At 34.5% G+C, this 24,566-nt stretch overlaps 1 long non-coding RNA gene across 2 annotated transcripts in view; it reads right to left on the bottom strand.

Moving 5' to 3' along the window:
- Positions 1 to 24,566, bottom strand: part of LOC106509395 (uncharacterized) — a 707,614-nt gene that overhangs the window by 127,290 nt on the left and 555,758 nt on the right. For both annotated transcript variants that reach the window (XR_014837146.1, XR_014837147.1), the window contains exon 8: positions 21,165 to 21,198. This is a non-coding gene — a long non-coding RNA (uncharacterized LOC106509395). The remainder of the gene's footprint in view (positions 1 to 21,164; positions 21,199 to 24,566) is intronic.

The raw sequence follows: 24,566 nt of genomic DNA, 5'->3' as shown, positions 1-24,566 counted from the left end.
AGTCAAAACTCTCAACTCAGGACCACTGTAAATTATAAATCATTTCTCTGCCCATTTGAGATTTATACCTTTTGAAAGTCTCTTGCCAGTTTTTTCAAGATTTCTCAAGGACCTGGAAGGAATCCCTTTGAAATCTAATCAAGGAAGACACTGCCATTATTTCTTAGTCTCTGTGTGAAGACAGAGCCTAACTTCAGTGGATGTCTTGCTCCAGGTGTAAAATTAACTTTTGTCAAAGATACCATAAGATATACTGGTATCACAGAGGTGACTATTTAAAATTAATTGAATATCACATTTGTTATGAGAAAATGACAATTTAAAAATATTATTTCCTTCAAGTCTTAGTATTTTTTCATTCCAATAATAGGAACATATAATTTAATAATTACATAATATAACTGAATTACCTTTTTAATACCAAAGTACCTAGGCTCTAGAGTCCATTTATTGTATAATCTAGCAAAAAATAATCACCTAAGGTATAAGAAAGTTAGTGACTCTGCCTGATTTAATATGATCTAGAAATCCCACTCCTGGGCATATATCCAGACAAAACTTTCATTGGAAAAGACACATGAACCCCCAAATTCATTGCAGAAGTATTCACAATAGCTAAGACATGGAAATAACCTAAATGCCCATCAACAGAAGACTAAATTAAAAATATTTGGTGCAGATATTCAATGGATTACTACTCAGCCATATAAAAGAACAAAATAATAACATCTGCAGCAACTAGGATACAACTAGAGATTCTCATATTAAGTGAAGTAAGTCAGAAAAAGAAAGACAAAGACTGTATGATATCACTTATATGTAGAATCTAAAATATGGCACAAATGAACCTATCTACAAAAATCAAACAGACTCACAGACATAGAGAACAGACTTGTGGTTGCCAAGGGGGAAGGGGGAGGGAGTGGGATGGATGGGGAGTTTGGGGTTAGTAGATGCAAACGATTACATTTAGAATGGACACTATTAGGTCCGATTGTATAGCACAGGGAACTATATCCAATCTCTTGGGATAGAATATGATGGAAGATAGTATGAGAAAAATGAAGTATGTGTATCATTATGCTGTACAGCAGAAATTGATACAACACTGTGAATCAACTATACTTTAATAAAATATATATTTAACTAAATATATTAATTGTTCACAACATTAAAAATAGCAACAATAAAAACAAAACTTGTTAAATGCCTGAAAATGTGCCCTAACAGGCTTACATTTTTGAATTGGTATCTTTATTAAGAGTGTGTGAATCAAAGAAAATTCCCTTTCCTTTTTAAACATATCTATTACATATAAGTAGATGTACATTTTAATATTCATCAAGGTCTGCATACTGCTAGAAAATACATTATGATTAATTTCAGAATTACAAATAAAATAATGTAAAGAATTGTGCATTTGTTGAAAAGACTATAAGAACTCATTTTCAATTCAAAAGAGAGAAAAGGATGATTTTTCTAAGGAAGCTCATGCTGAGATTAAGCAATGGTATAGAAAATGGGGAGCTCTTTGATTCCTAGACTGGTTTATTTTGTGTACCTGATAATCCTTCAAAGAGGAAACATCTTGCCTATCCATGATATGAGAGGCTTACCAGTAGTCAGACAGATAAAGGCTGATTTTTATTTAAAATAACACATTTATTAAGATAATTTAAAGAAGAACCTGAATTATAAAAAAAATGCTATTTCAAAATTAAAAAAAATATATAATTTTACTTTTACTTCTAAGTGCGTATACGTGTATTAAGAGTCATGATCTTTGTCAGACAGCATTCCAAATCCTAACTCTTGTGTTTTCCTCCCTTTATTTAAACATGATTTTTGTTTAATCATTTAGTTTCCTCTGCCTCAATTTCCTCAACATTCAAAATGAGGAAAATAAAACATACTTAAGAGTTCAGCTTTTACATTAAATGAGATAAGGGATTAAGTGGTCCATGCCAGAACTTGACATACATGATTTCAATAAACAGACACTTAAAAACATTTCAGAAACATCTTCTGCACCACTGAACCATATTTACTTCAACCCCTAGAAGTTCAGTTTTTACAGGTTTTTCAATAATTTATAATGTTTGACATACTTTAGTAGACACTCTTGCTCTGTGCTATCATACAAAGTGACTATCTAGAGCTAATAAAATATTTTAAATAAATATACAAACAAAATAATAACAACAATTTGAAAAGTAGTGCATTTTCTGACATACGATTAGTGCATATACATGGCAGCAAATGACATTCTAAGCCACTGAAATAATAAATACATTTGTATGTAGAACTAAAGCAATGATCCCTAAACCTAGCAGCACATTGAATTACTTGATGAGTACTTTAACATGCAGGTAACTTGGTTCAACCAAAATATAAAAATCCAAACATTAAAGGATAGTCACTGAGGAAAACAATTTTTTTTTTTAAATGCTCACCAGGTAGTTTTGATGCAAACAGTTTTTAAGTAGCAATTCAAACTATTGAACCAGATTTTCCCCTCATTTATTTATCTTAAGAATACAAAAAAAGGAGTTCCCGTCGTGGCGCAGTGGTTAAGGAATCCGACTAGGAACCATGAGATTGCGGGTTCGGTCCCTGCCCTTGCTCAGTGGGTTAATGATCCGGCGTTGCCGCGAGCTGTGGTGTAGGTTGCAGACGCGGCTCGGATCCCGCGTTGCTGTGGCTCTGGCGTAGGCCGGTGGCTACAGCTCCGATTCAACCTCTAGCCTGGGAACCTCCATATGCCGCGGGAGCGACCCAAGAAATAGCAACAACAACAACAACAGACAAAAAACAAAAAGACAAAAAAAAAAAAAATACAAAAAAAAAGAACCCACAAAACATATCACCTTTACTTCAATTAACTATTGATAGGAAATAAGGCAAATTTCTGGGTTTTGCTTGGTTATGGAAGCCTGAATCATTACTATTAACACAAAAGTATAATTTTTCCATTTCAAATTTATCTCTTCTTGGCTAGCCAGAGATTTAGATTCCAGTACTTTGAGAAGGAAAGTTCTTATTTTGAGCTCAAGTTGCAGCTGGGTTTTTTCCACACATACAGTAAAAAATATGAGAAATTATAATAGGTCAGGCACTATTCTCTTGTATTCCCTTGATGATCTAGAATCATTCCTCAAAAAAATTCAGATCTATCAGATCCATAAGATCTCAAATCTTCAGGCATTCAGCCACTCAACATCCTGCTGACTCTAAATTTCTACTTTCAATGACAAAACATGGAGAGGGGGACACCCTCCCCCCCAGGCGTACATCTCTAAACATGCAGCCCGGTCCCACTGCACAGTCGACAGCATCATGGAAACAGTGACCACCCTCAGTCCTGGCCCAATGTTTTATCTACTGCAATTGAATGTATCTGTGAAAATCATTTCTATATATTTTACAACTAAGGTTTCTCATGATGAAAACTCAGAAGCATGCCAAATATACAGAAATGCCAAACGAAGTGGAGAGCGTTGACAATAACTTGGTACAGGTTGTGAGGGAAGAAAAATTTGACTATAGATCCAGTCAAATGTAATGTAACAGATGCCCCTCTGTAAATATGGTAACTTCTCATCCAGCCATCTGTGCTCTAATTTGCTGAGTAAAAACATGCATTTACAAAGGGTTTTACTCCATTTACAAGAGGCTACTTTTGTGGGGTTTGTGTGTAGTCTTTCTCTGGATTCCAGCTGTTTGTCACTCTGCAAACAAACCAACTTGTGAAATATGGAGATCAAAGGTCAGATTTAAGTAGTTTGAAATTTCAGATCTATATAAGACCATGCAGAGGCTCTGTGCTTCTCCAATATCTTACTGCTGTTAATTTTTTAAAGAAAATTTGAGATAATTGTAGGTTCTGATGCAGTTTGAGAAATAAGTCAGAAATAATGTACCCTATTTATAACATTTCCAAGACTATCACAATCTCATTTTAACATCTGTAATAAAAATCACTTGTTAAAATATAGGATTTAACTTACCTGTCAAGTCAGTTAATACACAACAGGAATCAAATTCTATTCACCTATGTTTAACTGCTGACAATAGAGTGACCATGGTGACTCAGTCATTGGAATAAAATTGGTCTTTACTGCCCAGAGAATGCATCACAAAGAGGCAAGGGACCAGCTGGTAGTCAGATGTCTATTTCTTCACTAGGTAAAGTCCTACACATCTCTTTAACTGAGGACTAAAAATACCATTGGAAATAGCTCCACCTAACATGCGATCTTTGAAATAAAACCAGGGCCCATGTTTATTCCTTTGCTCTATGTGAAATTGTTTTAAATGATCTGTTATGAATTCCAAAATAGGTAATCCATACATCTGTATTTCCAGCCTTTGGAACACAGATTTGTAATAATATTGTGTCTTTGGGAGTTTTCCTGTAGCTCAGTGGATTAAGAACCCAACTAGTATCTATGAAGATGAGGGTTCAATCCCTGGCCTTGCTCAGTGGGTTAAGTGTGACCTAGCTGTGGCATAGGTCACAAATGTGGCTTGGATCTTGTGCTGCTGTGGTTGTGGTGTAGGCTGGCAGCTGCAGCTCCCATTTGAACCCTAGCCCTGGAACTTCCACATGCCACAGGCAAGGACTTAAAAAGGGAAAAAAAAAAGTTTCTTTGGATATTTACAATCAATATAGCAAAAAAAAAAAGTTGTTTTATTTCACTTTTATAAATCTTCTCAAATCTTCAATTTTAAAGGAGTCAAATAATTTTGAAAAATACACATGAATAAATAAATTCATATAAAATTTAGGTACCTGTCTATAAAAGATTTATAACACCAACTAGAATATTTATTTATAATATGTTATCATGGACTAGTAGTAAGGTAATTCAGAATGCAACTTTTTTTTTTTAAGCACATAAACTAGTTTTCTTGGACCTTCTTGCTTTTCCCATTAATTACACACATTTTGATTTTTTTTTTCACTATAACACTATGAGGAAGAAAAATAAAAGTGAAATGGATATCAGTTAACTTTTGCTTGTTAAAAACTCTGAAAATTAAAATAGACTAAAATCAAGAAAAATGATTGCTTGGAGATTTAGTATAATTGTTCTATAAGTCATAAAGGTGAGTACTTAAGCATTGAAATTATTAACAAATGGCAGGGAGAATACTTGAGTCACTAGAAGATTCCATTAGTCCTTGCATTAGTCCTTGCATTCCATTAGTCCTTGCATTAGTTTTGTATGACTAAATTACTATAAACTTGATGGCTTAAAACACCACACACGTATTATCTTCTAATTTTGTAGTTCAGAAGTTTTAAATATGTCTTTCTGGCAGGGCAACATTCATTTTTTTATTGAAATGTAGCTGATTTACAATGCTGTGTTAGTTTCAGATGTAGAGCAAAGTGATTCATATATACATGTATACATATACACACATATATATATATTCTTTCTTAGATTAATTTTTAATATTCGGTTATTATAAAATATTGAGTATAGTTCTCTGTGGTATATAATAGGTCCTTGTTATCTATTTCATATATAGTAGTGTGTATATGTTAATCCCAAACTCCTAAATTATCCCTCCCCCCTGCACATTCCTTTCCACAGGCTCAATGGGGAAATCTGTTTCTATGCCTTTTCTAGGTTTTAGATGCAGCTTACACTCCTTGTTCATAGGCTTCTTCCTCCATCTTTGAAGCTGACAACTATGGAATTGAATTCTCAAATCACATAACTCTGACCTCTCCTTAATCGTATCTTCTGTAATCACATCACCCTCTGTCTCTTCTGCATCCTTCTCCACTTTAAGAACCCTTGTGACTAACATCCAGGAGAGTTTTCCCATATCATGATCCTTATCATCTGCAAAGTTTCTTCTGCATGTAAAGTAATATATTCATAAGTTCTGAGGATTAGAACATGGACTTTCGAGACGAGACCGTTATTCTAACTATTGCAGTCCCTGAATTACACTCATTACTCATTAATTCAACATTGAGTGCCTATTATTATCAGAGAGCTTTGGGGGAGTAAATAAATCTATGCCATAGTCTTTGTGCAAAAGTGACTTCCAGTTCTTTCAGGAAAAAAAGGGCTTCTACTTAGAGAAAGGAAAATAATCCAATAAATGTCTTCAACTTTAAACCTGGAATTATCCTTGACACTTTTCCTGATCTGTGCCCAGCTCCATCTATTGAATCAATAAGTCTTATTGATTTTACCTCCCAAATATGCCTTCAATCCTCTGCCACTACAACCCTGACCTTACAACCTTTGCACTGAAAGACATTAAAGCAGGACTACTGTCTTTCTTCCTTATAGATTGAATATAGTGAGCTAAAAGACTGATTATTGACTGGGAGGGTTATAAATAGTGTTTAAGTTAGGAGAGCTGGAATGTAAATTAAAAGGAAGGTATGACTTCTGTCATAGGTTATATAACATTATATAGTGTATTTGTAGGAACTACTGGTTTTGTTTGCTTCCTGTACAAAATAAAAAAAAAAAACACTTTGAAAAAAGTAAATTATCTTCTGGAAAAGAAATGTCAGTGCTAAATGTCACAATGGTTTAAAAAGGGATTGTGCTCTTATCCTAGTTTAGGAAATGTGCTGCAAAGACAAGCCGACTAGCCAAGTTCTGACAGTGCTGTAGCTCTTTTATCCTATTCTGGAATAATCTAACCATGTAAATGAAGACAAATAAAATTGATGATCAGTGTGTCTAATTTTATGAATTGGGAATGAGCCTCATCAAACAAAAAGGACATGCAAATACCCCAAATTAAAAAGTATGATTTTTTTTTTTTTTAGCAAGATGTTAAGGATATAATTGTTCCCTTCCCCCATCTAAATTTATATGTTGAGGACCTAACCTACAGTATCTCAGATGTGATTCTATTTGGAGACAAAGCCCCTTTACCTGTGGGTCATTGCACTAGGGTTGTGGGTCATGGCCAGTCTGTATCTCAGCCTCTCCTACTCATCTAAATGTGACTTCTTTTTATCCTTAGCTATGGAAAATTTTTTATGCTAGTCTTTAGGCCATTCTCAGAAATAGTTGTTCTACATGTAGTTGTATTTTCTGTGTGTCTAGGGATAGAGGCAGGTCTAGGGTCTTCTTACTCTGTTACTTTCCCTCCTCCCAGAGACACACTTAGCTGTGTTGCCTACACATTCAATTTTGCATTCCAATATCAAGTATATATGTCATCGACAACTTGTTGTAATTTAATTGTTTTAATTATTTCCCTGATACAATTTTTTTTTTTTTGTCTTTTTGCCTGTTCTAGGGCTGCTCCCGCAGCACATGGAGGTTCCCAGGCTAGGGGTCCAATTGGAGCTGTAGCCACCGGCCTACGCCACAGCCATAGCAATGCAGGATCCAAGCTGCGTCTGCAACCCACACCACAGTTCACGGCAACGCTGGATCCTTAACCCACTAAGCAAAGGCAGGGATCAAACCTGCAACCTCATGGTTCCTAGTTGGATTCGTTAACCACTGTGCCACGACGGGAACTCCGTTGATAACAATTTTTTTTCTACTGTACAGCATGGTGATTCAGTTACACTTAAATGTACACATTCTATTTTCTCACATTATCATGCTCCATCATAAATGACTAAACATAGTTCCCAGTGCTACACAGCAGGATCTCACTGCTAATCCATTCCAAAGGCAATAGTTTGCATCTATTAACCCGAAGCTCCCAATCTGCCCCATTCCCTTCTCCTACCCCTTGGCAACCACAAGTCTATTCTCTAAGTCCATGATTTTCTTTTCTGTGGAAAGGTTCATTTGTGCTATACATTATATTCCAGACATAAGTGATATCACATGGCATTTGTCTTTCTCTTTCTGACTTACTTCACTCAGTATAAGAGTCTCTAGTTCCATCCATGTTGCTGCAAATGGCATTATTTCATTCTTTTCTATGCTGAGTACTATTCCATTGTGTATATATATATCACATCTTTCTAATCCAATCGTCTGTCGATGGATATTTGGGTTGTTTCCATCTCTTGGCTATTGTGAATAGTGTTGCAATGAACATGCAGATGCGTGTGTCTTTTTCAAGGAAAGTTTTGTCTAGGTATATGCCCAAGAGTGGGATTGCTGGGTCATATGGTTGTTCTATGTATAGTTTTCTAAGGTACCTCCATACTGATCTCCATGGTGGTTGTACCAACTTTCATTCCCACCAATGATGCATGAGGGTTCCCTTTTCTCCACACCCCCTCCAGCATTGGTTATTTGTGAACTTATGAATGATGGCCATTCTGACTGGTGTGAGGTGGTATCTCGTGGTAGTTTTGATTTGCATTTCTCTAACAATCAGGGATGTTGAGCATTTCTTCATGTGCTTGTTGACCATCTGTATATCTTCCTTGGAGAAATGTCTATTCAGGTCCTTTGCCCATTTTTCCATTGGGTTGTTGGCTTTTTTGCTGTTGAATTGCAGAAGTTGCTTGTATATTCCAGAGATTAGGTCCTTGCCAGTTGCATCATTTGAAACTATTTTCTCCCATTCTGTAAGTTGTCTTTTTGTTTTCTTTTTGGTTTCCTTTGCTGTGCAAAGGCTTGTCAGTTTGATGAGGTCCCTATTGGTTTATTTTTGCTTTTATTTCCGTTGCTTTGGGAGACTGACCTGGAGAAAACATTTGTAAGGGTGACATCAGAGAACGTTTTGCCTCTGTTCTCCTCCAGGAGTTTGATGGTGTCTGGTCTTATATTTAAATCTTTCAGCCATTTTGAGTTTATTTTTGCACATGGTGTGAGGGTGTGTTCTAGTTTCATTGCTTTGCATGCAGCTGTCCAGGTTTCTCAGCAATACTTGTTGAAAAGACTGTCTTTTCCCCATTTGATGTTCTTGCCTCCTTTGTCAAAGATTAATTGACCATAGGTGTCTGGGTTTACTTCTGGGTTCTCTATTATGTTCCATGGGTCTGTCTGTCTGTTTTGGTACCAGTCCATACTGACTGTGGCTTTGTAATAGTGCCTGAGGTCTGGGAGAGTGATGCTTCCTGCTTGGTTTTTGTTCCTCAGAATTGCTTTGGCAATTCTGGGTCTTTTATGGTCCCATATAAATTTTTGGGTTTTTGTTCTAGTTCTGTGAAAAATGTCATGGGTAATTTGATAGGGATTGCATTGAATCTATAGACTGCTTTGGGTCATATGGCCGTTTTTACAGTATTAATTTTTCCAAGCCAGGAGCATGGAATATCTTTCCATATCTTTACATCTTCTTTAAATTCTTTGATTAAAGTTTTATAGTTCTCTGCATGTAAGTCCTTTACCTCCTTGGTCAGGTGTATTCCCAGGTATTTGATTTTGTGGGGTGCAATTTTAAAAGGTATTGTATTTTTGTATTCCTTTTCTAATATTTCATTGTTATTATAGAGAAATGCGACTGATTTCTGAATGTTAATCTTATATCCTGCTACTTTTCTGAATTTGTTGATCGGTTTGTACATAACTCTTCCAACTTACGTTCCCTCCATCACCAAAATTATGCAGCCAAAAAGCCTCCACCTACACCTGATATTTCTATTTCAGAAGCAATGGGCTGACACTAACCTAGACTTATCTGGGTGAAAGTGCTCCATATTCTAATCCATGCAGGAGGTACCAAAACAAATGAAAAATAAACATTTGATTATTTTTAGTTATTTAATTTCCATCAGGACCATGAGAGTATAAGAAACAAGTCCTATTTGAAAATTCTTTACATTCTGAAACTGTGAATTAAAAGTAAAATGTTAATTGTTTAGTAAGATTTCACAATATTTATGTAAACACACACACAACTATACACATAAACCTTTGGAACAGTATATGCTATACATGATAAATTATTTTCAGTTAAAAGAAATTTCAAATTTACTCTTTTATCACAGAGGTTTATTCTATAATGATGGAATATGACCTCATATTTAGAGTGGGGAGAACGTAAATATTAACAATCAATCATTTGGCTTTAATCTAAATTTACGTTTTGTTCGTTCCTCTGACAACTGGTGTACTACTTCCTTGTCAATAATAAGAATTATAAAATTTACTATTTAGTACTGTAAATTCCATGATGAAAATTTTGCCTTCTTGATTTTTTATTAGTCCTAATTTTCTACCTCTAAATCCTTCAATTTAACGCATTTTGAGCTTGTCTTGCACAGAGAATAATACAGACATTATATAACAAAGAATGAAGAGATACTGAATTTTTGTTGTGTTTGCTACTGATTTTTCTAAATATATTTTCTTCCCTTACTTAGAGGGAACCAGTATCATAAAATAAATGTTTCTCCACTATTACTCTCTCTGTATATATGTATATGTATGCTTAAATATCATATTTTATCAAATACGACACACCAAATATAAGATATACCATCATGTCACATACTACCTGAAATAAAAGCACTCTGAAATTAAATTATGACTCACAGTCTCAGAATTCAGAGATGCCAATGTGAAAAATATCTCTATGAAGAGTGGAATATATTATGGTTTGTGTGTTTAATTTTTTATGCTATCATATTTTTATCATGTCATTTATCATCCTATTATATGATTTTAAATTTGCATTTTATCTTTATGCTCATGAAATATATTTTTTGCATGGAGATCTATTTTATACTTAAATCCATTTTATAAAGTATTTATTAATTCCCTTATAAGTGAATAGTTAAGCATTTCTTGCTTCTCTATTATTAGCAGTGCTTCAGCAAAGAGGTACTCCATGCCTTGCTGCACACATATTCAAGATATTTTCTGGAATACAAACCTAAAAAACAATTGCACATTTTTCTGTACTGAACTCCCAGATAAAACAAGATCACATTCAGAGGTACTGAGGATTCAGACTTGAATATATGAATTTGGGGAGTAAACACTTCAACACATGATAGTAAGTGAGACTGGGTTTACTTGTTCCCTGTCATCCTCCACCTTCTACACGAGAGTCCAAACCAGTGTCCTTTAAGACCTCTTAGAGGAAATGGACAGAGTAGGTTGAGTTTGCAGACAACCACAGTGACAGGGACAGTAGCATTTAGGACATAAGTTTCTCACCCTTTATGGGAAAACTGCTCTTGGAAAAACCCACGGCCAGGTACAAACAAGATCAACAGGCAAGTGCACAAATAAAGAGCAAAAAATTAATGCACATCTTGTGTTTTCTAGATACTACACAACTGTTGATCAGTATACAGCAATATTTATTTGTATCTTCACCGATTTTTAAAATCAATGTTGTCAATCTTTTTTTTTTTTTTTTTTTTTGCTCTTTAGGGCCGCACTCGTGGCATATGCAGTTCCTAGGCTAGGGGTTGAATCAGAGCCAGCCTATGCCACAGGCACAACAACAGCAGATGATCCTAGCCGTGTCTGTGACCTACCGCACAGCTCACTGCAACTCAGGATCCCTGACCCACTTTGAGGCCAGGGATTGAATCCGCATCCTCATGGATTCTAGTTGGATTCCTTTCCACTGTACCACAAAGGGAACTCCTGAATCTTGCTAGGAGTTTGTAATTGTTTTTAAATTAAACAAAAAATGTTTTGTAAATTAAAATTTTGGATTTTAATTTCCAAATATGTGAACATTTTTTAAATTTTTACTCCTCTCTCTCTGTTCTATAATTTTGATAATACATTTTATATCCTTTTATATATCCTTTAAATAATAGTTGGAATTTTAGTTAATATTACTACTTTGTCTCCTAACCTTTAGGATTGCTTTGTAAGTGATTGATCTAAACCAATAATATATTTAACTTTTCCAGTGGGACTGTCATTTTTGTATTTTTAACTCTACTAATTAGTGTCATTTCTTTTCACCTTAAAGAAGTCTCTTCAATATTTATTGTGGAGCCAGTTTAAAGTTGGTGGATATTTTAATCTTTTGATTATCTGGGAAATTCTTAATATTTCCTTCAGCTCTGAATGATAACCTTTCTGGGTAGAGAATTCTTGGTTAGAATTACTTTTCTTTTGGCACTTTGAATATGTTATACTACTCCCTTCTGACCTGTAAGATTTCTGCTGAAAAATCTACCGATAAAGATAGCTTTAGGTATTTCCTTCGTGTGTAATACATTGCTTTTCTCTTGCATTTAGGATTCATTTTTATCTTTAAATTTTACCATTTTAATTGTAATATATCCTGGTATATGCCCTTTGGAGTTCATCTTATTTAGAGCTCTCTGACCTTCTTGGTCCTGGGTACTTGTTTCCTTCTCCACATAAAGATCAGTACTATTTTTTCAAATAATTTCCTGACTCTTAATTCCTCTCTTCAGGAACTCCTATAATGTCAATTTTATTCCATTTGATGTTGTCTCAAAGATCCCTTGAGATATTTTCATTTTTTAATCTTTTTAATTTCTTTATATTTTATTTAGTTGGTATGTCTGGGTGAGTACCATTATTTTGTCTCTCAGCTAACTGATTTGTTCTACCTCATCCAGTCTGTTCATGAACCTGTGTAGTATATTTTTCAGTGGAGTTATACTTCTGTTTGGTATCTTAAAAAAATATTTTCCATTTCTTTGTTGAAGTTCTCACTGTGCTTGTCCATTCTTCTCTAGAGTTTGGTGGCTATGTTTATGAACATTACTTTGAGTTCTTTATGAGAGAGATTGCTTATCTCCATTTCATTAGTTATTTTTCTAAGGTTTTGTATTATTCTTCTGAATTAAACACATTTATCTTCCTCCTCCTTTTGCCTAATTCTCTGTGTTTATTTCTATAAGCTATCTCTTTTATAAGCCAGCAACCTCTCCCAATCCATAAGTGACCTTATATAGGGGATGTCCTGTGCAGTTCAGAAACACAAACCCACTTTGCCATTAGAACCAGGAGTTCAAGGGCTGTCTTTTATGTAGGCTGTGTATGTTCTCCTGTTGTGTCAGAGCTACTGCTGTGTTCTGGGTGAGGTGGGGGTTTCCCCTCCAGGATGGCTGCTGGTCCTGGCTGCCACGGCTTCCAAGCATTCGTGGGAAAGGTTATCACTTGGTCAGTTGTGAGACCTGACCAAGACCTAGGGATGGGCAAAGCTCTCAGTGGAGTATGCCCATTGGTACTGACAGGTTAGATGGAAAGTTCCAAAATGGCACCTACCAGCATAAGTATTAGGAAGTTAGCCTGATGTTTAAAAAAAAAAAACAACCAAAAAAACAACATCAAAAAAACTGCTACCGTCTCAGTTTCCAGGAGGCCCAACTTATTCTTGCCTCTCTGTCAGATGCTTCAAGATTGGTACGTAGGCCTCCTTTACCTATGATCCATGCACTTTTTTATCTGGTGTTTTTGCTCAGGTTTTCAAGTCAAGTGGGTGCACACTCACTCACATGCTTTATGAGTGGATTTTCCATTCCCTACTAGTCTATAGTTTTCCTGACTGTATTCCCCACTGGTTTTAAAAACCATGTTTTCTGTTCCAGCTTTCAGAGTTGGGGATCCTTATGTGGAGCTCAAACAACTTGCTCCTCAGGAAAAGTAACTGTACTTTTGTGATCTTTCCCACTTGTGGATCACTGTGGCTGGTGTGCAATTTTTTTCCCTGAGCATGGCCATATCTCTGTTTCTCCTGTACATCTCAATGCTGTCCTTTTACCTTTTGCTGTAGACAGTCTGCTAGTCCAGTTTGGAGGTTACCTTCAGAGGGAATTATTCCATATGCACTTGTAAATTCATTGTGTCCACATGAGGCAAGTGTGAGATCTTCCTATGCTGTCATCTCGAACATCACCTCTACTTTTCAATATTTATTAGTTTTCATGGGTATATGTAGATTAAATAGAAATGGAATTTATTCTTACAAAAATAATTTCAATTCTGGCCCTAAGTTTTCAATATTTTACCTTCGGACATAGTTGCCTATTAAAAACAATAACATTGGTATTTTTATTTTGCATCAGTTTTTCCACAATATATCTGGAAAGAATATGGCTTCCTAAAAAAGACAACTGCTATTAAAGTTTATTTATTATTTTAACTATAGGTTCAATATTTCTAAATGGTTTAAAAAGAAAAATTTTTAATCTTCATTTTTTAAAGAAGCAATGATTCCAAATTTGAGTTTATTTTTTAGAATTAACATTTTTGAGGAACAAAGCAAATCTTTCCAACTGGTTCTATATAAAGAAGTCATGGTTCCTATAGGTCAATATTTTTTTCTTTTTCAGCTGCACCCACAGCATATGGAACTTCCAAGGCCAGGGACTGAATCCAAGCTGTAGCTATGCCACAGCTGCAGCAATGCCAGATCCTTATCCCACTGTGCCAAGCCAATGACTGAACCTGAGCTTCAGCAGAGACCTGAATTGCCACAAAGACAGCACTGGATCCTTAACCTGCTGTACTACAGGGGGAGCTCCCAGGCCAGTTTTTTATTCAGGACATTTCACACAGTTTGCTCCATCAATTTTCAATCACTAACTGGGAATATTACTTATTGAAAAGCTAAAAATAACTAGATATTACTTATGATATCTCAATATTTATTAAGAGCATAGAGGTTGTGAAAATTAAGTGCAACATCCAATTGAACTTGAAAACATATCTCTTGGCAAAAGTCATTAGTTCAATGACTGAACATGGAAGAAATGTCCTATTTTTCTTTCTGAAAGCTTATAATCATCCTGACATACAAAGTAGTTTTGAATAAATTCAAACCTTAAAAAAAAGGTAAAAATTCTGAGTCAATATGAAATCCAAAATATTTATATTACTCTCTTGCCCACATTTAGAATCTTCTGGGTTTTGTTTTTGTTTTTGTTTTTTTATATTGTAGAAAGAACTACCTCAAACTGATTGGCTTTGCAGAAGTAATGAACTGTTATATACAATATTATAAAGAATTGCTAATTATATTGATAATTTACTAGTGGTACATGTAAGAAGCAGTGCATTAGAATTTTTTTATGCTGGATAGAAGAATCCTTTGGAGAAAAATAAACTAGCCTTTTTCATTTCACTGCTAATATCTTACTACCCCTTGCAGTATTTACAAAGTGAAATGCCCAGCACCCTTACATCACGCTGTATGTTTACCATTTACACCAAAGATTCTACGTGAATGGATGTCTTCCCAATGGTGAGAGGGCAATGAGACTTTCCAGAGAGGTTACTCTCTTTTCCCTATGGAATTCTAATAGCACAGATGACTTTTTATATACTGTAAATCTACTTATTCATTACATTTTAAAGAGTAAAATACTGTTCACCTCCCTTGGAATCAATTTTTGCACCTTTTAGAGGGATGTAAAAGATACTTAAAACAAGGCTATTTTTTTTTTCCAGTATCATTCTTAAACTTGAACAAGGTTGGGGGGGCTTCCATGGTTTCTGAATTTTAGAGGGTTTTGTTTTAGTTCTCTCCGGCCGTGCTTCTTCCCATGGAACAAGGATTCCAAGAGATTCGTGCCATTCAATGCTCCACTTCTGAAATGCCCTACAGAATCATATAACCACTATTCCCAGATCAGCTGGGCTTTGCTCTTGCTTCTAGATCTACTTGAACCTCTTCTTCAGGTCTATGTCTGAACACTTGGCAGCATAAACAACTCTGGCGATAAGTGCAGCTTAACAAGGGTCTTTAGATAGAGTTTTGATGTGCAAGCTAGGATATCTATGTTTGTATGAAAGAGGTCTTTTTTGATGGAGGACAGAGCATGAAGAAGAAAAGTTAGTGGTCCACAGGCCAGGGTGTGGCAGTCAGATTTCATCTTTTGGATACTCCCAAAGCAGAACTCTAAGAAGTTCAAGAATTCTAAATTCGAATGTGATCTTTAAGAATGTCATGAAAGATTATTTATTAAAGTAGGAGGATTGGCTCTATTTTATTTAATAATTTGCTAGTTTGCTTTATAAATTTAAAATATTGTGACAAATATTATGGTATACAGACCTCCAGTTATATTTTTACTTTGGAAAAGAGTGGATTTATCTAATTCCAGAAAACGCATTTCTAATCCTTATACTGAGTTGCTTCTTTAAATCTAAATTAAACAAACAAACAAAAAAACAAAACATGTGTTGACGAAAAATAGCCAAGGACTCAATCTAGCATTACTGGGTTGAAGGGAAAAAATGTCCTCTCTACTGAATTTTACTTATCATCTCTTGGACAAGTCTTTGTAAACTGTATGTGTTCACAGTAAATTATGGAATAAAAGATCATTGTAAAGGCCAAGGATGGAGTTTCAAGGACAGTATGCAAGGAAGCCTGAGGAAATCATTTTTTGAACTCAGCAGTGGTGGCTTTGAGAATGCTGTCTTAAAACAAAGTCCATCTCAGATATTTCTAGTACTATCACCTGTATTCTGCTACTGCTACATTTTTCTGCTACTGTCATTATTTGTTAATAATTAATAAATTCAGTGATTTCCATTTATTAACTTGTCTCAGCATATTATTTGTGAGATTTGACAACCATGCCTACAAATTTATGTTATTGGATTTTAACAGAAGGTATCAGAAGTTTTTCTAGATACTCCATCATGCTGAAAATCTTTCTTGCTCCAAAAAACCGTGCAGGTTAAAAACTAGTGCATGGCTGCTCTGAAAAATGCTTCCAATTTCCAACAAAACACAACTTCAGAAAATCAATATAACATTAGCTCTGTGGTTAGCAAGAATTTATGAAGAACTGAAAACAAACATAGCAAAAACAGCTAGGGAGAATAAAAAAGAAAAGACACTTATGCAAGGGCAAATTCTCCAATCAAAAAAAGAATCATATTTTCATTAAAAGTTAATATACCTCCATTTTGAAAAATGCTCTTTGAAACCCTACTTACTTATGAATAGAAACCCAGTTGCCATATCCTGTAGAGGGAAATTACAAGCTTTGAGAAAAGAAAGTATTAAGATAGAAAATGCTCAGAAATTTTTTCACATTCCATTAAAAGTCTTCTGTCTGACCATTTTGAGTAGCTTGCCTAATACAAGCTTGTGATTTTTATGAAGCTAAATGGAAATGCTGCTTAAAATTATTATCTAGGTCTCCTAAAATTATTCTCAGTTCTCTAGGGGGAGGTCAAAGTGGAAAGTTCAGATTTCAACTTTTTCTTCCCCTAAAGTCTTGTTTCCAGCATGTTGCTAATGCAAGGTCCACCAATTTCACCATCAAGTTAAAATCTATGGTAATGATATGGAAACTTAACTTGTTTTTCCTAAGTTTCAGTCTTTTCCACAGAACACATCATACATCTTTTTGTATTGTGTAAAAATAAATACATTTCAAAGTTCATCTTACCCAAAAAGTAAATAACCTTGAAGAGTTCTTAATATTTAATAATGAAAACAAAAAGGAAAAAGACCAAGAAAACCCCAAATATCTGTCTGGTCTACCACAAACTTCTATAGGAGAAATGGGGAAATGTAGCCATTATTTAGATGGCATGTTCATATTATCATCAGAATCTGTAAGTTTGGACAAGTATAAGATGATATTCATTTTTTCTGTTGTATATTGTGAAAGTACTGACCAAAAAGAAAAGAAAACTACACATGTGGTATAAATAGTAAAAATAATTTTGTTACCCAATTAACATTTAGGAAAACAGATGGTGGTAGAAATGTGGCATATTCTCTAAAAAATCCCAGGTCTCTGAATACTTTTATTTTGAGGTATATCATGGTTAATTATTTTAAATTTTAAAAAGCCATATAAACTCTATATATTTTCACTAAATTTGTATCTCCCCTGAAGCAATCAATTTGGGAACTAATATCATTTAACAGCAATGCTAAACTGCTGGTGGATAAATAATGCTCAAAGGATAATTCAATAAATTCTTGTTCATTACCAAATAGCTTGTTCTTATAGTGTGTAATTTTACACCTGGGAATGGCATAAATACATAAGGATGGTAAAAGTTAAGTTCATGGATCCATGGTAAAGAAAGAATAGTTGATGACACTGCAACTTATTTTTATCTCCTTGTTCTTTGCCAATGACTCATTTTAACAAATCTTTGAGCACATGGTGGTGTCATGTTTAAATGGCAAATAAAATACATAAGAATTCAGATATGCTTGAGAAAGTAGGTTACTAAGAACTAAAATAATAACAATTACCTTTTAGAAATAGTATCATAGTAACATTACAATTCCAACTATGCTTATGTGCATTAACTGCTGGATTCCAAATGTAACAATAAATGAGATACAGTCTTTGCCTTTGAGTTCACAGTTTATATGTTCAATGCAATCATTCAGTTATTTAAACAAAATACAAAGCATAGAATATTAGCCTCAAAACATGAAGGTACTGTTTCATAGGTAAAATTTTGGTTGTGGGTTAGAAAGTGATGTCTGGGTTGGATCTATTGATATCTCTATATCTATACATCTAAATATCTACATATACATACACCCATATACATAATGTTTTGACATTCATGAGTATGACTATATATATTACAGTGAGACAGAGTTAATGTTCATACTTTTACTTTCTTCAATTTACCCTCAGATATATTCATGTCTAGTATTTGGGTTCTTGTGTCTAAATTTAAGAAATGAAAGTATCCTTAGTGTCTCCAATCTTTAAACTTATTATTCACACTTGCGATTGCCAAGGGGGCGGGGGGAAGGAGTGGGATGGACTGGGAACTTGGGGTTAATAGATGCAGATTATTACCTTTGGAATGGATTAGCAATGAGATCCTGCTGTGTAGCACTGGGAAATATGTCTAGTCACTTATGATGACGCATGATAATGTGAGAAAAAAGAATGTATACATATATGTGTAACTGGGTCACCATGCTGTACAGTGGAAAATTGATAGAACATTGTAAACCAGCTATAATGGAAAAAATAAAAATCATTATACAAACTAAAAAAGAAATAAATATACTATTCACAAAAGCAAACACAAATAGATGATGTTTACTATGTGCCAGATACTGCTTTAAGCACTTCGAATACATATACTCATTTAATATTTTTAACAACTCCATGAGATAGATTATGCTATTACTTTTCATTTTTTTTATTTTTATTTTCCGGCCACACTTGTGGCATGCAGAAGTTCCCGGGCCAGAGATCGAACCTACATCTCAGCTGTGGACTGAGCCAGAGCAGTGATAATGCCAGATCTTTAACCTGCTGTGCTACCAGGAAATTCCTTATTCTTCATTTTTACAGATAAGGTCTGTTCTATTTTAAGATTGTTTCCTCACAATTTAATTAATGTATTCCTTCAACAACTACTTATTGAGAACTGATTCTATACTGGGTATTATACTGGGCACCAAGTACACATTCTTTTCCTTCATAGGGTGTATATGAACCAAGTGCCACAAGATAATAAGTTCTCCTTTGATGTAAGCAGATAATGGATTAGAATCAGTAAATGGACCAACTAAAGCAAAAGCAGATTTTAGAAAACTTTAAGTAAAATCTGGAAGATTAAGTAGGAATTTATTAGAGGAAGAAGTTGATGTGAGAGGCCACGGGGATTCAGTGTAGGTGACTCTGAAATATGCCACTTTGGCAGACTGGTTATTTGGAACTAAAGTTACTTAAGAAATAGCCAATACAAGAAAACTCTGACCTCCATTATCCCCCTAAAATCAGGAAGTAGACCTCCCATGTTAAAGGTACCCTCTTTCTAACAGAAGGTAGAGAGACATCTCCATCTTCAGAAATAGAGAATATAGAGCTGAGAAGGCTATATAAACCTAGCTTGTCTCCTCTTTACTAATTTACCACCCTAAGCCCAAACTTCTTTGTCTTTGTCAATTTCTCACAAATGTATTGTCTCTTTATCTCAAAGGTATAAAAGCTGCCTGCTCTGATCCCTCCTTTGGTTTTCAGAGAGAGAGAGTCCCAATGTCAACATAACAATCCTATAACAGCAACACTATTATCATCTCCATTTCACAAAAGAGGAAAGTGAGGCAGAAAGTTTGAAAGCAATGTGCTCAACTTCACATATCTAAATGAGTGTCAAAAAGTGGACTGGACAAAGAAAAGTCCAATATATGTATGAGAAAGAATATCCATGAGAGTGGGGAATAGCTCGTGAATGTCTCAAGAAGCTATTTGCATGTCTATGCACATATTTCATAAAAAGTGCTCTCTGTTGTAAACATAGTAAGTGGGGAACTTACTAACCCCTATAGTAAAAGTTAAAAAATAAAATAAAATAAAATACCGTGGAGTTCCTGTCGTGGCGCAGTGGTTAACGAATCCGACTAGGAACGATGAGGTTGCGGGTTCGGTCCCTGCCCTTGCTCAGTGGGTTAACGATCCGGCGTTGCCCTGAGCTGTGGTGTAGGTTGCAGACGCGGCTGGGATCCCGCGTTGCTGTGGCTCTGGCGTAGGCCGGTGGCTACAGCTCCGATTCAACCCCTAGCCTGGGAACCTCCATATGCCGCGGGAGCGGCCCAAGAAATAGCAAAAAGACGAAAAAAAAAAAAAAAATACCGAAAACTGCTTTCCTATGTCTTTTCTAGGATATAAACTTAGTATATATATCAGAAACAATTCCAATTTATAAGATTGTCTTTCCTTTCTGCCACTCTGCACCATCTGTAGCAACCTTTTAACCGCCAATCCACACAGATTCTTAATCTCTTGAAATCTAGTGCTTTTATTTGTGCATTAAATTTTCTACCATCCAGTCTTCAGGGAAACACTGCTTTTTCAGTTGTCCCATCTCTTCTTTGAATCATCAGTGTTTTTCATCCATGTCATTATATCTCTTCTCTGCAGGGTCTTTTATATTAAAAAATAGTTCTCTGCTCTCCAGTTCAGTTATATATCTAGAAAGAGTTTTCTACCTTAAATTCTCTGCCTCCTCTTTTCCAGTTCTCTCTCTCAAATTCCTTCAAAATAGCTTTTGATCTACTACTGCATACACACCATTCCATTTAAAGGCATTCTGAGATTATAAAGATGTTCAGTTACTTGTCAAATGTGCATTTCGAGAACCTGCTTATTTAAATGAATATTTGTTAGGAAATGTTTGTAGAGTAAATTTACTGAAAGATAATAGGGAACATGAAAAGTAACATAGAGGGCAGTAATATTTTGGAAGCACATCTAGTTAGAACAGGGATATTTCCTCCCTAAATTGTGAATCAGTGTACACACACACACACACACACACACACACACACACACACACACAAAGAAATAAGATATAGCATACCTGCTTTAAGACTCCAGATGTCTATTTTTTATTCCTGTAGAAACAAAACATAATTAAGTTTTTGCTAAATATTTAAATATCAAAAATCTTTTTTTAAAACAAAGAGATACTGGGTTGTTAACGTTCCGGAACAAAGAAAGATATTTTAAAATTTTGTGTCATTGTCCAGTGGCCAACATTCCTACATGAGTTTTTGTAAATTCATTGACATCTCAAATATAGATGAAATTTATTTCTGTAAATTGATGCAATTGTTTGGAAAATAATTTGACAAATACGTAGCTGGCACAGCACAGGTACTCATATTCCTGTTCCTTATTAATTCTAATTCTTAGAATTCCACATATGTAAATAGTTAAACAATTAAAACAAGGAATGACCAAGATTTTATTGAAAGGTTATCTATAATAACATAAACCTTAAAGATGGATAGACAGATGTAGCAGTCTATAATGTTGAGCGAATAGCATATAGACAAAAAACAAAAAAAATGTCCAATAAACAGGAGATGATGTGATATAAGTTCATGGTATATAATACAGTAATGTTCCTTATGCCCCGAGGATGTAGAAGAAATATTCACAATATGGTTTAAAAAGCAGAACAAAAATAATATGTGACAATAATCATAATTGGAAAATATAAGCATTTCTCTTCTCACAATATTCTTTAATGTTGCTTTATTTTATTCTCAATAATAAAAAAGCAGCCCCACTGAATTATTGTTCAGTTTTGGCACTTCAATTTAAAGCAATTACAAATCATTTATAAAACTGTGCACACAAAGACTCTTTCTATCTTGGGTAATTTACATTATAGTACTATTTTACCTTGAGAAATCATTAAAAGAGAACATTTATGCTCTTAATTTACTCTGGACAATGGAAAAAAGTAGAAATAACAAAGCCAGTTCTGAGCCTAGGTCTTAAAGAGGCCTTGTGCATTTCCATTTGCCCTCCTGTGCTCCTTCCATTGCCTTGAAGAGCATGCCATGGATAGATTACGGGGACCAAGAGGATGACAGTAATGTGAAGCAGGACTTCCTAACCTAGTCATCTACCTGAAACTTGGATCAAAGTCTACCTGAGCCCATCCAACATCATCCAATCCTCTTGAAAACCTGCATAGAAAAGAGCAAGCCTGATCCTGAGATTGAGTTGCCCCAGCAAGCAACATCTGTGCAAGTACAAATTTTATTTATTATTAAGTCACTGAGTTTAGGGGTAGCTCGTCACCGAGTGCTAATAATCAATACATATGAGTATTGCTTGATGTAGCAGAAAAACACAATTCCTAAAGTAAAGAAAAGCACCTCAAAGGAGAGTGAGCCTTTACAATGGGAAAAGCAAAATCAAAATAAATCTTATATTTGACACACAGGGGCTAGGTAAAACACCAAAATTATGGGTGAGACAAACTATGTGCCCACTATAATAGCCCTCCTGCGTTTTTGTGAACATTTCTCTTTTTCTGGATTGTGAAACTCTGAATGAAGCGAAGCTGAAAAAGTGGACACCTTTAGGGCTTTTTGCTTAGTTTTTTTTTCTGTTATTTTTGTTTTTGTTTTTTTAAACAATAATGGAACCTGACAGTGTAAAGTAAATTCTTTTCTTCAATAAGCTTTCACTTGATGGAGAAAGTGGAGTTAGGATTTATTTGTGGGCAACAAAACAATCTATAATAAGGTTTGTGAATTTCTTTTAGGTGGTTTATCAGTGAAAACATTTTAGAGTTAGCAGAGTTGGCCCTTTGGGACTTATAAAACCACCTCATATTGTTTGATTTTGTTTTAAATAACCATCTTGTTAACTTTTGAAATTTTTTTTCAATTAATGTAGATGTTCACTGAGTAAATGAATACATAAATGGATAAAATTAACTAATGAGCACCATCCAGGAAAGCTGATCATCAGAAAAATCTTTGAATGTAGGAGAATGCATAACAACTCTACAAACCAATACAGTCACAAAATGTTTATTAAAATGGAACTTTTTCCCACATTATTCACAAGACTGTTGTGGCTTTACCACAGTTTTGACAAGAATGAATTAATTCTAAATTTAGTCACCAATTCTTGAAAACTATAACTGTGTATGGAGATGTAGCTTAACTAAAACTTGATTGAAAAAACAGAAATGTTGGAAACCAAAATTTTACTTCTACATAGTGAGCTGAAAGGCTTCTACATTTAAACCACACATCATGCAATTTTTTTGTTGTTTTAAGGAGTTTTAGGAAAAACTTTTCTTATTTTTTTAATCTTTCCAAAGGAAAGGATTCTGTCACATTTTTATGACATCCAAAAAAATCTTAGCGAAGACAACTATATACATTGACATATCAAAAATGCATTTGAAAAGTCAGGAGAACATTTTTAGAATAGCAGAGGTCATCAGTGAATGCAACATTATTTTCTTTTCCTTTTTGGATAATGTACAATGTTTCTCATTTTGTATTATACCTAAAAATTATCTTTGGCTAATATTATGTTTTTCAAAGTAAGTTCTGGGAAGTAACCTCATATAATGCAAATATGTCCGGCAATGATTATTCAGTATTATGAAAACTTGTATATGTTTAAACAAATGATGTTCTATAATATCTCACAAGGTAATAACTTTCTATTTAGCAATAATTCATATTTACATTTCTCTCATTTAGTATAAAGTCTTTTTAGAAATACTGACATTTTATTCTCTATATTGTTAACGGATGGACAGTCTAGAAAGAGCTTTAGTACATTATTTACATGTTCTAAATATTATCAAGGGAAATTACACTTGCAATTTTTCATTTTATTTCTGTTGGTTTTGAACATCTTAGTTTGTTCATGTGTTAAATGTTACAAATGCAAATTTATAGTAGTCAATAAAATGAGAATTTTATTGATAGCTATTGTTTTTTAATGTCAGAAGTTTTTTATTATGCTACTATGATACTTTATGGTTTTTTCTCATTGTAAAAGAAATACACTTTTATAATAGGATACAATAAAGAAAATAAAATAACATACTTCTACTCATATATATATCAGCTCAATATTTTGAAATATTATAAATGTACAATAATCATCATAGTTATAATTTCTTATACAAAATCAGGAGATTGGTATTCTTCAGCATCCCTGCCATGTCTGGATCCGATGCTTGCTCTGTCTTTTCAGATTGTGTTCTTTGCCTTTGGAAAGGCTTGTAATGTTTTCTTGCCAGCCAGGCATGATGAACTTGGTAAGTGGAAAGAGTCAATAGGTTTTTAGCAATGAGGTGGTTAGGTACACAGGTAAGGAAAGCATTCTACAGTTCCATGATTTGATCTGTCTTTCAGTGAGCCCATGCCTCTAGACTGTGAACTTCACAAGTGTTTCTCAATTTTTTAAATCCCCTCAAAAGCGGGAAGGATGG

Source organism: Sus scrofa, chromosome 2 (assembly GCF_054392235.1).
Source record: "Sus scrofa isolate SSC_HxYL_T2T_F1_AM1 chromosome 2, Sscrofa_HxYL_maternal_Yorkshire_Landrace_v2.0, whole genome shotgun sequence".
NCBI lineage: Eukaryota > Metazoa > Chordata > Mammalia > Artiodactyla > Suidae > Sus > Sus scrofa.
The sequence above is the reverse complement of the archived record's forward strand: the minus strand, read 5'-3'. Positions and strand labels throughout refer to the sequence as shown.